This window comes from Formica exsecta, unplaced genomic scaffold (assembly GCF_003651465.1).
Source record: "Formica exsecta isolate Colony F162 unplaced genomic scaffold, ASM365146v1 scaffold69, whole genome shotgun sequence".
Taxonomy (NCBI): domain Eukaryota; kingdom Metazoa; phylum Arthropoda; class Insecta; order Hymenoptera; family Formicidae; genus Formica; species Formica exsecta.
The window spans coordinates 500,756-518,561 of NW_021853455.1; the positions used below are offsets into that span (position 1 = coordinate 500,756).

The window sequence follows — 17,806 nt, forward strand, 5'->3', positions numbered from 1 at the left end:
TATATATATATAATATTTTTTTTCTGGAAATACTACTTGTATTTGACAATTTAAAAAAAAAATTTAATAGATTATTGCTATTTTTGTACAATGCACATATGAAATATTTGTTTCGATTATTGAACGAGTTTTATAAAACATTTTTAAGATATGAATCATGAGTGGCTCGGTGTTCGCTGGCGGTTAATATTCTCAAATTCCGGACGAACGCCTATTGTCTCAGGCGAATTTATTTGATGATTCGCAGTTATCTAAAGTTTCCTCATTCAGATAATATTTTCGCTGTGCGAGGGGGCGTCATTAACCTTCCAAGGGTATTCTCATAAAGGAGCAAGATATCATATCCTAACGGCATTATTACCAGCCGCAGTCCCGGGAGATTTGATCCTTCCAGCGTCTCTTACTTAATTAGTGCACTTTGTAAGATGAACTGTACGCCTTATCTAGACGCCTTAACCACGGACAATTCTTCAGTCTGTGTAATATTTTTGTCGTGTGCTCGCGGACATTAAAAGATGATTCCGTCATAAATTAAAATTAGGTTCAAATGTATTTCAAGACGTTCCTAATAATAATTTGCTATCATAATTAATGATGCTTCCTTTAATTAATATTATTTTCACTGTAAAAGTATGATTAAATAATTATTCAATACTACAGTTTTTCTTTATAAAATTTTGAAATATGTGTCCATAAATATATTAATAATGTGTCACTCGCATAAAAAGAGGAAAAACAGTTTTGGAGTTTCGCAATTCAACGAATTTCATGAATTTTCATGAATTCGCTAATGGCGAAATATACACACAGAAAAATACATACTATATACAAGTAAATATTACTTGTTTCAAGTATTTCATAAGTTCAAGTACATTTCGCAAAACCATGTTGCACAAAACTGGTTTGACGTTTGTTCGCTTACAACTATGTATGTTTTTGCCTACAACATAAGCGGAGTTTCTGTAATTTACAGGATTACTTTGTTTCGAAGCAGCTTAATCCTCCTGGAGAGGAATATCTCAATAAAGGCAACAGATGATAATTGTAGTTGAGCCATAGACAACCAAATACGAAAAATCGGTGCGGCTTTTCTGACGCGAAAACGGCCACGAATTTAATCCCGCAATTTTGACCGGCTATTTCGCTCAGCCACAAAATGGAATTCATAAGCGATCGTTAACTCGAGCTTATATGATATATACGTATAAGGAGGAGGAGGGTGATTGTCGCAGTAAAGGAACAATTTCGCTCAGCAGGCGAACGAAAGCGTCACCTTCATGCCGAATTTGGCGCGGCCTTTCTTCTCCTAATATCCTCCTAAAGATTACATATAGTCCGGTTTCGTAAAGCCGGAAGCCATAAGGAATTTTATTCTCTCCAATAGTGCCTCTTGAGGTCGGTCATGACATAGGACAAGATTGACTCACGTCAGATTCATGCACAAAGATAACAAATCCATTCTTTTTAGGGATAACTTTTTAACGAATTAAGTTTTCTTATTATTTCTTTCCTTCCATGTGCTCAATAATAAAATTATAGTGAGCTCGAAACACTCTCGTCTAACGTTTGATAAAATATTTATTAAAAGATCCAATACAAAAAAATATAAATTAAATATTTCTAGAGAGTACATTATTTTTTGGAAGAAGCCCTACTCTCCCTCTCTCTCTCTCCCTCTATATATATACAGATATGTGTGTGCGTGCGTGCGTGCGTGCGTGTGTGTGTGTGTGTGTGAATATTCAATAATGTCTGTGTGAAAAGTAATAAATGGTAGCAGCAATTAATATGCAATAATATACAATATGAACAAATCAGTAACTGCTATGAAAAATGAGAAACAAAAAATCAAGTTTTTCGATTTATTCCGGCAATTCTACCATGATTTTTTTCATAATTCTTTTTTCGGAACTCAAGAGCAATGTTAGTGTTCTCAAATTGATCGCCTCGAGGATTAATCTGAGCATCAATGAGAAAATTAATGCCAAAAAACGTTATTGTGATGCTATAAAATTAAAAATTTTCTTAAAATTCACAGCGCACTTTCGTCTCGTACAGAATCGATATCTGATTCTGTAAAAATCAACAAAATTCCTCTAAAGCTTTTTCTGGAAGTTGCCATACATTCCAGCCATTTATTATGATTTATATAATGCACGGCAAACTAATTTCTCATAAATATTAATCATTATTTTTCTTTTTAGTAATTTAACAAAAAGAGATTATTTGTTTTTCCAATATATTAATAAAGCAAATTAAAATTATAATTAAGTAAAATTTAACTATAAATAATTAACTATGAATATATATTTTTTTTCAACAATACAGGATTTTCAAAAATCATACTTTTTTTATAAACCAAAGCTAGCAAGGATACAAAAAAACGATGAAACATCTATTTATCACCGTGTTCCTATGATTACGGAACAACGCATTTTCAGATTTTGTGCATGTATGTTTGTAAATTAAAAAACTTTGACGTGCCTACTATATGAATCATCTTTCTTCTTGTGGAAAGCACATCATGATATTAGCACGATAATCGTGCAGAGAAGAGATTGTTAACCTTTAAGAGTGCGAGTATTCCATCTCTTGTTTCGTCTGGACCGTTTATGAGCATATTTTTTATAATACAGGTACGCAACATATACGGTTATGCAAATGCTTAAATGTTTATAGCTGCGGATATGATTGTGGATATATTTTTGCTGTAAAACCTTTTTTACTACGCTATCTATAAAACGGGATGACTTTTTTGTAACACAAGATAAAATATAATTTCTTATACATATTAGATGTTCTTACTCGCAAAAACAATATTTACAAATTGAAATAGAGAGAGTTAGTTTGTTTATCTGTTAGTAGAGTTTTGTTGTCAAAAAATATAAAACTAGATTTTAGATAAGATTTAATTAAGACTTCGCTAATAAGCGCATGAATTCTGGAGAAATTGTAGAATAAAGATAGAGATTACTCAAATAAATTCACCGTTTGGGTCTTTATGCCAATATCAATGAAAACGGTCTATTCAAGAAGTTTAAGTCAACTTCAAAATATATCTCTTATTGTTAGCTTTCTAACAATTCAGTCCGCGCCCCAATTTTCTTACATCGATCACATATTCCAAGCGCAGTTAAAACATTGTAATTTTTCGTGACTAAATTATTGTTAACTATTGTCTTCTTAAGCGTAATTTTTTTCTACATAAAATATGTATCACAAATTATGTAGAAAAGGAGTTACAAGAATTATGTGCAATAGAATAGATATATTATTTTTATAAGGAATAATATCTTTATGCAATCTGCAGATCAAAAACAAATCTCTCTCTCTCTCTCTCTCTCATTTTTTATAAAAGCACAAATACGATTTATCGATTGCTATTTAAAAAAAATAAAAAAAATAAAAGTTATTAAAAATCGCTATGTATTTGCGTGCTTTACAATACATATTTTCTAAATATTGCTGTGTTATGAAATATATAGAAAAAAGCGAAAAAGTCCGTTAACATCATACTGTACCGTTGAGCAAACTATGAAATTGCGGCCACACGCAATTCTTTAGAAGTAGGTAATGCATCTAGCCGCTGGAAAATTAATGCGTTCCTTTGTCATTGTCACGGACACACTATTCTACTGTTGGTGCCTGATGCAGAAGGCAAAAGCCTTTTACAATGAACGTTTATGTGCAAGAGAGAGGAGAAGAAAGAGAAAGGGAGAGAGAAAAAGAGGAAGAAAAAAAGAAAGATATGTATTTCGCATCAAAATTATTCAATTATCATGACTTTAAATATCTTACAAAACAAATTTTCTTTATTCTTTTGTTTTAAGCTAGATATGTACACATTTTTATGAACTGACAATTAAATATTTCATTCGCTATTATATCAGTATATTAATTAAACAGTTTTAAGGTAAATTAGACTTCTTACATCATCATTTCTCCCGTTATCTTTTTTCGTATAATCGTAATGAAATTCCGGCGTTAAACGCGAAAAAAACGCGAGAAAAATATAATCCTTTTATCGTCAATACGATTGTATCGTGCAAACAGACTGACAGTCATTTATACAGAATCTCATCGACTATATTGACTTGAGTTCAAAGTGGTCGAGATAATTCCCATTTAAACATAGGAATGGCTACATGAAAGAGAGAGACGAAGGTAGAGAGCGGTTGTGACGGATGAGGATGAATGAACGGAGCTGCCGGAACCACGAAACCGTAAAAACGTCAGCTAGAAAAATTCCAATTCGTACGCAGACCCGGAATTGAGATTTCGTTGAGTAGTACCATACAAAAGACCGGAATTGTTATACTCTGGCAAGAGTGGACGGGAATTAATGAATTTAGGGCGTGTCGCGTCCTCTTTCTCTTCTTCATTCGATGAGAAATATCCTCGTATAAATCCTCGTCAAATCCATAGATGTAGGAAATATCGTAGAAAATAATAAATTTAGAGAATATAAATTTTTTACATCTATACGATAAAGTCACGCCAGATTGAATTCGTCGAAAAAAATGATTTGCGTATATCTGCGATTTTCGGGAAAATCAAGGAAAACGATCGCAAATACGAGTTACGTTTGTTCCGCATGAATAATCGCGTGGCGAAAGAATGAACGTCACTCTACCAAAAGTCTTTACGATTGTAAACAGCGCGAGAGTAGTTTGGATCTAACGAAAATTCTCAAACTAGATTAAAATGCAATTTTCAAAAAGTTGTGTCTTGAGATAAATAAAGAACAATAGACAAGATTACTAATTAAAAAGAAAATAAAAATTACAATAAAATATCACTGATTGTGAGAACATCGCGTTTTCCATAATCGCAATCATCTTTTTAATATAGAGAAAGATACATATAGTATTTACATTTTTCACAACATTCTCTCTCTTTCTTTCGAAAAAAGCAATAATGCACAGATGATGTAATACGTGGAAGAGCAAGTGTAATGTAATTAAAAAGCCCGAGTCAATATTTACATTTATAAACGTTGGGTGTAAATTGCAAACCTCGAGAGTTAATTTGCAATTTGGCTGAGCGTCAAATAATGACCGTGCGAAGGTGAGCGATTGAGGGCACATTGAAATTCGCCTTTTAAACGAGCTTAATTAATAAACTTCATTTCGACACGGGGCTCGATCAACTTGCAGCCTTAATTATGAATACGCTGTATTCATAATTATCAGCATTACACGACGGACAAACATATCGTCGGAATCGGCGACTCTTCAATTTTTGTTAATTATGTTGGCGATATGCTCTGACTTGACAGATCGGATGAGGAATCATCGATCACAATTATTCGCAGTGAGATACGCGCGTCACGCTAATCTCATTATTTTTGTAATTGGACAACATCGACGTTGCGAATAAAGAATTTCGGATAAATCTCGGGAATATCCGCGAATGACGAGAGCATCATTCGTATAAGTTTCATAGTGCCCGTGTGTGCAAACGTCGACAAATTGTAAAACATACCTAATTAAGACTTCGCTAAGAGAGAACGATGTAGACAGGATCATTTCGCAGCGCGATATAATCTTCAAGTATTTTATTTGCACAGTGCTAATTGAAGCCGCGCGCGAGAACAAGAGAGCCCTGCCTCCCTTTCGTCAAACATCGACGAGCCACGAAAGCTTCAGAAATGAGGATGTAAGAGATATCAGTTGCAAGTTCAATATTATACGCGCGCAAACCGGGGCAAACGTCGTTACAAAGTTGTTTGTCTCGTCTCTTCTATGCGATCTCGTAGGATATTTTGGATATCGATCGTGCTGCTTTGTTCTCTGTAATATCGAATGACAAAGACGAGATAAACGCGCATACCCATTGATCAGCAAAAATAGAAATAAATAGTACGACGGGTAAATAATAATCCCTCATTTCATATATAATACCAGTTTCTTTTTCGGATCGCGTAATTAAATATCTTTCTGATTTATAAGGGAATTCCGCATCCCTTTAATAATCGTTTAATTATCGATTAATTGACGATGGTTCGTAGACATATTGAATTTATGTGAATTAATTACATTGCGTGCGCGCGGCATCAAAGCTGAAACTTGCTACGTGTTAAACGCGCGTATCGAGTGATAATCGATTTCATATTTGTCGCAATGCCCGACAGTTTCGCGAATAACTTGCAAAATGTGCTATCAGACATCATATATTCTAATACAATTTCACTTGTGTGTATATCCTAATTAAGTTATAATTGACTTAAGTAAAAAATATATAGTAACAATCAATTAATTATCTCTAAACACCACAGCAATCACTCAACTTAAATAAATGTCGAATTTTAAGTAATATATGTAATTTCATGTAAATGACTAAACCAATATACGATGTTTTATATCAAACTATAAAAATATATGAATATACATGGGAATTTCCGATTAAATTGAAGCTATTTAATGTAAAAGCAAGAAATGAATAAATATGATATCGCATATTTCGATTTATAGTGATTTTTTTTTCAGAGGAATATCGCAATTGATCTCCAGCTAAAAATAAAATTAGGAAATGAAACGTTTAACCAACGCGCTAAATTAATCACGCGATAAAAGATAAAACGTAGTATGTGTACCTAGTTGCACGGTAGCATCATCGATCGTGTTTACAATATATTACAGGTTCGTGCGACCATTAATACATGGACGTAGATTCAAGTATAGTCGCGCAAAAGTTTATTCAGTTTATCGAGAACGGTCGTTAATCGCACATAAACGTACGAGCGATTAATCACGGTTCCGTTACGGACGTCAATCATTTAGTCTCTAATCTACTTATCGAAATATCTACTTATCTATCCGCGATTTAATCCGCACAAGTACAGTCGCATCGAAAATTCAACGAAATACACATTTAGAGGAAAATCAGTGCCCGCGAGATACGTCTGGAAAATATTAAAATCGCGAGAGAATAATTTCTGATAGCATGCGAGAATATGTAACTCATAATTGGCGAAAAATTCAAATAATGTCGGCAGTTAATAACATAACAAGATAGCTGATAGCGCCAAAATGTACAACACATTGCGGCCCTCGAATTATGATTTCACGTATAATGTGATTCTCTATCAATATACATATCCGCGAAGGGCGAGTTGCAAAATTAATTACATTGCCATCGCCGTCGCCGTCGCCGTCGGGCAAAACTATTCGTTTTAATTAAACTTATTGTTCGGCCTGCCGTGTCTTTAATCGCGTGTAATTTCAGTCGCGGCGGCAAACGTAAATTATGGACGAACGAACGTCGACGCGACTCTGGCAAATTTTGACGGAGATATCTTTGTAAGCCGGAAACGTAGAGTTACTCTTTTTTAATTAAAGTTATCGCCATCGCTTACTCGCGTGCAGCATATCTGATTAACGGTCTCTAAGCTGCGCTCTTCTCGTAGTAATCTGATGACGCCGTTTCTACGGCGTCCGTCGTTCTGCGCTTCGCTGCAAATCAAAGCGAGTCCTTTACGATCCAAAAGCGGCACTCTCTCCATACGAACCGAACGTGCGCGATCGATTAAGTTATTTTAAAGCAATTATAGTTCGACGCTGTGCAACTTTCTGATGAGGGAAACGATCGGAAAGCGATCCGGAATCGTTCAAACGCCTCAATCGAAATATCGTTTGAATCTACCGCAATCAAATTCCACGGATCTTTTATAAATCACACGGCGAGGCTAACATGTTTCGTGTAGTGGATATACATTTTTTTCTATGATCCGAATTAAAAAATCTAGATCTGTTAAAAATGAGAAAACACGGCAAAACCATCGTTCACGATACACCAATTAAAAATTTACGTGTTATTATTCTCTTTCGAATTACTCTAACGGGTTATTGGATGTTTTTATCGAAACTTTGACTCACATACAATTGTGTTATCGAATTGAACGCGTTGCTCTCCATCAAAAACATTATGTTTACAAAAACCAAGCAGAGTTCTCAGCGGTGAAAAATTGCGAACGATGGATTCTATCGAGGAACAGCATTCGATCTCTGAGAAAAAATTCCGATCTACATTGGCATCATAATTAAATTCCATTTATCCCACAATCGCCATTTCTGACTTCTGAAAAATATATGAAATAGAGTACAGACTTAAGGAGATCGCAACCTTGAGGCGTAGCAAATTTTATTGAAGGCTGCAACATTATCAACAGTTTGAACCAGTCGATTCTCGCTGATGGAATAAACTCCAAACGAAATGACACGTTTACGAGTTGATTGAATCTCGGCAAATCGAAGGAGTATCTCGGCCGGCGATTTCTGTCGCTTGAAAAGACATATTGATAGCGCCTTTTGTTACGTCCGTGAAATTGAAACAAGACATTTGCCGAAAGAAAATATAAACGGAATGAATATCAATTCTACATTATTTTCTCGACGGAATCTCGACAATTTCGATCAATAAACCTGTAGGAATTTAAACTCGTAATAAAAATTTCGAACGATTGAATCCAAATTGCAAAATTTATAGTCTAATAAAATAAAATATAAAATGTAACAAATATTAATTGATATTACCGCGATATAAAGTCTATTTAATGTTCAAAAGATTTCAAAGAATGCAAAATATCTAAAAAAAATAGATAATATTTAATTGCAAATAAAATTAATTTTAATATTTCTATTCGTAATAATACTGTTATATTTCATCAATATTTAAATTTTTATATTTGTATAATTAAAAAGACGAAACCAAATCAATGAATTTTAAATAAAAAAGTGTGTTACATTTCTTATTAACAGACTACAATACAAAAATAATCTATAAAATTACAAATTTCTATGTCGATCGTAATAAAATGTAAATGAACTGTAAACGATTTCACACAAAGTTTCTGGCTCGTTTCTGTGCAATATTAATTTTCTTCTTGAAAAGTAATACTGTACATTACAATTAATAAGTACGAAACTTTAATTTTACTTAAATGTTATTTTTTCAGTGAATTTTCCCTTTTTAATAAAATTATGAACATTTACAATCTGAAATATTCCGCAACAACGTTAACTTTCATTTATAAACCTACGGAAAATAAAGAACTAATCACGCTGTACCCTGGCGCATTCCGCGCTTGTTCATTATCCGATGTACTGTGCCTTTAATTATCGGAAAATTAATGAAGGCGGCCGCGATCATAAACGTCGAGAAATGAATTGAGGAGGCAAGGAGATTTAAAATTGCAGTTAAATAGCACATACACGTATTTATCATGTCGCTGCGGTCGCAATTTTATAGTTTATAATCATTCTAAGGACATGCGATATAAGCAACGATTAGAGAATATTATAGGCAGACATGTGTAAGCGGTAAAGATAAGATTCCTTTCTCTGAACCAGGTCAATTCATTATGCTAGCAATGACTTATCGTTCATAGCAATAATCAATTTCCATAATGAAAAATGATAAATCAGAACGAAATAGACGATGATATGAAGTTGATTAGCGATATATGCGCTCAGCCGTCAATTATCTATTATTCCCAGATTAGCGACCGAGGTACACAAGTGACTTGAAAGTGTACAGAATGAGAATTAAGAAATGAGAATAGCGATTAAGGATAATATAGAATAACTCATTTCTATATTTTCTTATTGAAACATGCAAAACTGATGGACATTTATATATTTCTTTATATATATATAATTAAGACGACATTTTTTAATTAACTAAAAACAATGTAAATTACATATAAGAATGCATAAGACGGAAAAATCCAAAGTTATAAAAATACGAGACAAGTTTACCTGTATTATTTCGTATCCGGCAGATCGAATCGAATTAAAATTACATTATCAAGAATCCATTCTAAAAGCAGCGGTGCGATCGTCGCGGTAAAGTTACATTTACCTCCGGAATTAGGGTTATAGCAATTGGTGCTCGAAATTATTGTAAGGCAAACTGTCTTTAACCTCTTAGAGAAGGACCCTTCATTACGATTGACAGGGGCCACGAGTACTTCGAGCTGTCCCAGGTACGCGGCAGAAATATCGGCGATAATGATAGAAACGCGCCCGCAGAAAAGGGTTCTCGGGTTTAGTGCCATTTTATTCATCTCCAGGTCAATTCACATGTTGTGAACTAAATCAGATGATTAACTTTGTTTCTGGAAATTTTATTACTAAAAATAATATTCGCTTTCTCTCTCTATCTCTTTCTCTCTTTTCTCTTTCTTTCAAAATTTCTTAGATTTACATTTTATAACACATTATATAATAGATAAGAAGTTTCAAAAAATTATTAATATATATATATATATATATATATTATATATACATATATAGTCAGGTTTAATTGAAAACCGGAGGGATTAGTAATCTAGGAAACAGCTTCACTTGCCTTCGATGCATAAAAGTGCTCGGAAGGATCATTTAATCTGTTACAGACACGAAAGCGAGGTAGATTACTCTAATTCAAAGTGTGGACTGACCCCATGCCACCTCGCAAAGCTCTTGGGTCTTATAGATCATTAAGTGAGCACAAAAGCCGAAAGATGGAGGAAGAGTAATAGCGCAAAGAAAATTGCGATTTCGATCCTCGAAGGAGAAAGAACCGTGAGAGAGAGAACGAAGGGCTAAAAAACGAGAGAAGAACAAATCGCAATGTGACAAACTGTTAGACAATGGTTTAATGACTAAGAAATTTCCATTAAAAAAAAAATTATAAAAATAGAAGAAAGAGAAAAACGGACTGAAATATTATCTTACGTTAGCAGTATCTTGACAGTCGCAGTATCTTAATTGCATCGTTTATCGATCCTTTTATAATATTCTCACCGGGGCCAAACTTTTTGGCCATATATACATATATTCTCTCTCTCTATCCAAAATTATTTTTTAAATTTATATATATATATATGATATATATATACATATATAACAAAATAGAGAAATTAGTACAAATTCATATCTATATTTTTATAGATAGATGGATAATAATAAATGGACACACAAAGTACCACTCTTTGGTAATGCTACGTTTCGATATTTCATGGAAAAAAGACCAGACTGTATACCGGGAAAACTAACTTCATTAATTGGTTTATTCCTGTTATATTATAGCAATATATCCGCTTATTTCCTCGTATTCCATATCCTCGCTGAATTGGGCGAAAGCTAATTCCGGTACCAGATGTGTCCAAGGAAACGCGTTTAAAGACTGCAGGATCTATCTTGCGCGCAAATGAGTTTCGCGGCGGAACGGTATGCAAACATCACATACAAATGTACATAGCAACGGATGAGAGTTGGTCCCTTGAACGTATATCTTCTCGAGATCGCCGATCAATGCAAGCGTTTATATTTCCGCGATAAAAGCCCCTTCATCTCACGAGTGACATGATGTTGTGTCGCTTCGGCTTTGATTTCCATCGCCATCGGAGAACTAGTTAGCCTCACCTAGTATTTCACATCGAAACTCGATAATGAGTCTCAATTACCGATATTATTGTAATTATCGAATCCACGATTAAAGATAGATATTTCAAAGGATTAAAAACTTTAGATAACGCGTTTAAATAACAAATTACAAGTTTCAGATGACAAACTGCGATACACAATTACAACAAACATTAAGATAAGAAATGAACTGCGATGTAACAATTATCTTATCATAATTCGTGCATATCATTTTGTTCAATGATAAAAAAAGTAAAATCCGCTTTAATTATACGGAAGCCGCGGTTGATTTTAATCGCTCAAAATTAAATAATTTCGTCTTTCATAATATTTAACGAGGCGACAAGCGCTTCGTCTGAACATGACAGCGCTCGCAACAATTCGGCCAGTTGGAAATGATGATGCTAATGCAGCTTCGCGAGAATATATTAGCGAGCTGTAAAAGCGAATTAAAATATACGGTAATCATCCCGCCGGAAGTACGTACGCGTTAAGAGTTACGCAGCGGCGCAGAGAGGCAGCGGAAGCGCATACACCCTGACATATAATAATTCCGGAGTCCGGAATATTCTACACGCGCGAAAAGGCTCCTCGGAATATTCGGTGCGCGGCACAAAAGCGGATGAACAGAATCCGTTGCTTTTGGATTAAACTGATGACGACATTCGATTATCAATCAATAGCGGCGAATGGAGATATTCTCTTTTATAATAATTCTAGAAATCTACATAAAAAAAATTAATTGGATGTAAATTTTTGGATAATTTTGCAATCAATTGCAACACATGACAGATAGACTAATTGTCATTATATGTGCATTGTAAACAATTTTTTAAAAATTCAGACACATTTTTATCTGAATTTTCAGATCTGACTGTTCGAAAGAAATTTCAGACAATCTGTCTTAATCATCAGAGTCGTTTCTCTGTAAATTCAGACAGCATTTTGTCTGAAAATTCAGACAGAAGTGTGTCTGAAAAAACTGCAAATACTTTGTGTGTGTGTGTGTGTGTGTGTGTGTCTGAAGTTTCAGTACATTTTTTTTTAGTAGTATACATATAATAAATTGCAATAAGATATTATACTTTAAAGCTACATTTAATAAAATATTTTAGTGCACAATATTTATGATCATATGTATAACAATTTCTTGCAATCCTTTATATTATATCTCTTTGTTAAAATCTCTGATATTTCATCAAAGATTGTTGTCAGAGAAGAGATCTCGGATATATAAAAAGAAAGACACAAAAAGGACGCGAGAAAGTAGACGGTAAAGATTGATTCGTTTGGTACATGGCGTGTCCAGATGCTGTTATTTGAGCGAAATGGACGGTAGAACGAGATACACGCAGCATGAGTTGCGGTAGTAAGATAATCCACATCGTATTTGTATCCTGCGCAGTTGACAAGCTTCTGTGTCAACAATCGGACGTTGCACAAAGGATAACAAGCGGAAACGTTTCGCTAAATTGCGACTGACGGAGTTCAGGAAACCGTTAGTAGATCCGCACTAATGATCGTCTAAACAAATCAAAATCTGGAACGTTTTGACTAAATAGCAGAAAGAGAATCTGGATTACAATATCGGGATAATATTATTATATCGGGATTTACAATAAATTCTGCAATCATCACGGCACCTATTAAATAGCAATCGTCTCCATGATCATATCAATTCTGGCGATATACAAATTTTGATTAACGCAATGTGTGATTGATGCTACATTTAATTAATAACGTCAAAGATATATATATATATATATATATATATATATCAATAATAAAATAATCTTCTTTTTACAAAATTAATTACAGTTAATATCGAAATGTGACATTCAATATGTGGAGCAATTAATATCTACATAGTAGCTTTAAATGTAAAAATATCTGTTACATCGCAGACACAAAGACAATGTAAACGCTCAATGATATTCCTACCGCGCGACGAAATAAACTGACAAAGATCTATACGTGTATCGTCGAGCGAGCGTAAGTTTAACCATGTGCATGTTGCGGGTACCTAAGTGCCTACATATTGAACAGCTCGTTGACCTGAGCATCGGCGTTATACAAAGGCTAACTAGGAACCTTTCATGGCACTTCGATTAGCACAGTTTGCAGTTAATGATGAAACCCGGAGTACGAAGGATGACTACGAAACTTTAGATATCGCGCGCGAAGGACAACATCCATATTCATTTTGTTTTACATTTACCGAATTTTTTGACAAAGCATTAATATTTTCTGACGAACAATTTTATCATCCAAGGCCGTAGAATATAAGCGAACACTCTGCAAAAACATTGTCAAGAGCATAAAAGTGAATAAAAATAGTAAAAGTAATGTTCGTGATAAGAAACAAACACATTATATTAGTACAATTTTTATTACCGCGAAACAAAGTCACAAGCAATTACAGTTCATTTAAATTTACAAGAGTATTAGGAATATTGAATGCGACTTTATCTTTCGGAAGGCTTTTATAAAATTGGACCTGTTGTAAATGTGCTCAAATCTTATTACATCGTTGCGAAAAAAACGAAACGCGTCGAATAAGAAAGATTTGCAAAATACAAATCTAGATAAATTAATTATCGTAAAATGTCTCGTTTCTCTTTATAGAAGCATCGTTCATCAAAATGGAGCTTAATTTGATTTTTCGTTTATTTTATCATATTTAATTTAGCACCAATATATAGAGACCGAGAACGCAGTTAGGGCATACACTACAGTTTCCTAGATAGGTGCAACACAATTACTTCCTGCAACAGATTCGGAAACCCTGGAGGGAGGCATTGTGAACTTATGAGGATTACCGGAGTGTCTGTTTAATATTATGCGGCACAACGGCGGTTTTGCTGTACAACATCTTACGCAGGCAATTACTACTAACTATGAAGCGTCTTCAAGATACCGCGTATTTCAACAAATGTTCTGTCATATACACGGCGCGCTGTCTCGCTGAAAGTCTTCGTCTCGCGAGTGAAACATCACTATCGCGAACTTACTTCTCTTAAATTTCGGAAAACTTCAACATGTTAATATCAAGAAGAAATATTGCATCATATCTTCAAACACACTCTCGATGGATGGTATTTTGAATTAGAATTTATTATAGCCATTACATTTTTCTTTTTCTACAAAAAATAACATTTTTCCACATCATAATAATATAGAATAAATTTTAATTTTCAAATAATTGATTAAAATGTAAGCTAAGCTTCTCTCACGTTTTTCCGCGAAAATTTATTTCGTTTAGGTCGGTATATTCATTTTATTAACTTCTGCGATTGATCCCAAATATTATCGAGAACGTGGTTAATTATCTCCGATTGTTGAATCAGCACTCTCGAGATCCACATTCGAGTATAAAGCCTGATCTGTAATTAGCAATTACCATGCAAATACAAGTGGGGATGACGAGGACGCGGATGTGCGACGTGCATTTGCTTAGCGGATATTTATCGTAAATACTCGTCGCATGTGCACGCACGCGGCAAACGGACTTTTTACTCGGGCACCATGCGCTGTCCGACACGACGAAGGCGTGGACAGCGATAAATTTCCTTGAAATGTGAATTTAATTTGGAACAAAAAATAAATTAAAACGTACGATTAATTAAAAACTATTGCGACTTAACTTAATTCTCTCTTATTAAGCAAAAATATCGTTTACATTCAACATTTTTTTAATATTATTAAAAATATTATATAACGTTATATCCTTCTATATAATAACTATTATTATCATCTTTGGTTTGATATAGGACATAGGAAGAAATCCATTACATTACAAAATGAAGAGCACGTCCACCATTCCGCTCTTAGATATATAAACAGCATATTCTTGTTGCAAACTTTCTTACGACACAAAATAAATTTGCCAGTGACTGAGATTGCCGATACTAAACTAATTTTGGAAAGCTGAAAGTTTTAATGTCATTGGAATCTCTATGGAATCATGAAATTATAATTTAATACCAACGCAAAACGCATTCGATAAAAATATATTTTCATATATTGTATTTAATGCTTGAAGATTTGTTTTTTTATGTTACCTGCTTGATTTTTATTCTCTCTCTCTCTCTCTCTCTCTCTCTCTCTCTCTCTCTCTCTCTCTCTCTCTCTCTCTCTACATAGTAGCTTTAAATGTAAAAATATCTGTTACATCGCAGACACAAAGACAATGTAAACGCTCAATGATATTCCTACCGCGCGACGAAATAAACTGACAAAGATCTATACGTGTATCGTCGAGCGAGCGTAAGTTTAACCATGTGCATGTTGCGGGTACCTAAGTGCCTACATATTGAACAGCTCGTTGACCTGAGCATCGGCGTTATACAAAGGCTAACTAGGAACCTTTCATGGCACTTCGATTAGCACAGTTTGCAGTTAATGATGAAACCCGGAGTACGAAGGATGACTACGAAACTTTAGATATCGCGCGCGAAGGACAACATCCATATTCATTTTGTTTTACATTTACCGAATTTTTTGACAAAGCATTAATATTTTCTGACGAACAATTTTATCATCCAAGGCCGTAGAATATAAGCGAACACTCTGCAAAAACATTGTCAAGAGCATAAAAGTGAATAAAAATAGTAAAAGTAATGTTCGTGATAAGAAACAAACACATTATATTAGTACAATTTTTATTACCGCGAAACAAAGTCACAAGCAATTACAGTTCATTTAAATTTACAAGAGTATTAGGAATATTGAATGCGACTTTATCTTTCGGAAGGCTTTTATAAAATTGGACCTGTTGTAAATGTGCTCAAATCTTATTACATCGTTGCGAAAAAAACGAAACGCGTCGAATAAGAAAGATTTGCAAAATACAAATCTAGATAAATTAATTATCGTAAAATGTCTCGTTTCTCTTTATAGAAGCATCGTTCATCAAAATGGAGCTTAATTTGATTTTTCGTTTATTTTATCATATTTAATTTAGCACCAATATATAGAGACCGAGAACGCAGTTAGGGCATACACTACAGTTTCCTAGATAGGTGCAACACAATTACTTCCTGCAACAGATTCGGAAACCCTGGAGGGAGGCATTGTGAACTTATGAGGATTACCGGAGTGTCTGTTTAATATTATGCGGCACAACGGCGGTTTTGCTGTACAACATCTTACGCAGGCAATTACTACTAACTATGAAGCGTCTTCAAGATACCGCGTATTTCAACAAATGTTCTGTCATATACACGGCGCGCTGTCTCGCTGAAAGTCTTCGTCTCGCGAGTGAAACATCACTATCGCGAACTTACTTCTCTTAAATTTCGGAAAACTTCAACATGTTAATATCAAGAAGAAATATTGCATCATATCTTCAAACACACTCTCGATGGATGGTATTTTGAATTAGAATTTATTATAGCCATTACATTTTTCTTTTTCTACAAAAAATAACATTTTTCCACATCATAATAATATAGAATAAATTTTAATTTTCAAATAATTGATTAAAATGTAAGCTAAGCTTCTCTCACGTTTTTCCGCGAAAATTTATTTCGTTTAGGTCGGTATATTCATTTTATTAACTTCTGCGATTGATCCCAAATATTATCGAGAACGTGGTTAATTATCTCCGATTGTTGAATCAGCACTCTCGAGATCCACATTCGAGTATAAAGCCTGATCTGTAATTAGCAATTACCATGCAAATACAAGTGGGGATGACGAGGACGCGGATGTACGACGTGCATTTGCTTAGCGGATATTTATCGTAAATACTCGTCGCATGTGCACGCACGCGGCAAACGGACTTTTTACTCGGGCACCATGCGCTGTCCGACACGACGAAGGCGTGGACAGCGATAAATTTCCTTGAAATGTGAATTTAATTTGGAACAAAAAATAAATTAAAACGTACGATTAATTAAAAACTATTGCGACTTAACTTAATTCTCTTATTAAGCAAAAATATCGTTTACATTCAACATTTTTTTAATATTATTAAAAATATTATATAACGTTATATCCTTCTATATAATAACTATTATTATCATCTTTGGTTTGATATAGGACATAGGAAGAAATCCATTACATTACAAAATGAAGAGCACGTCCACCATTCCGCTCTTAGATATATAAACAGCATATTCTTGTTGCAAACTTTCTTACGACACAAAATAAATTTGCCAGTGACTGAGATTGCCGATACTAAACTAATTTTGGAAAGCTGAAAGTTTTAATGTCATTGGAATCTCTATGGAATCATGAAATTATAATTTAATACCAACGCAAAACGCATTCGATAAAAATATATTTTCATATATTGTATTTAATGCTTGAAGATTTGTTTTTTTATGTTACCTGCTTGATTTTTATTCTCTCTCTCTCTCTCTCTCTCTCTCTCTCTCTCTCTCTCTCTTTCTTTT

The 17,806-nt window shown here is 34.0% G+C and overlaps 1 protein-coding gene across 2 annotated transcripts in view; it reads right to left on the bottom strand.

Moving 5' to 3' along the window:
• The window catches only part of LOC115243111 (dopamine receptor 1), a 101,793-nt gene that overhangs the window by 64,146 nt on the left and 19,841 nt on the right, over positions 1-17,806 (bottom strand). The window lies entirely within an intron of this gene.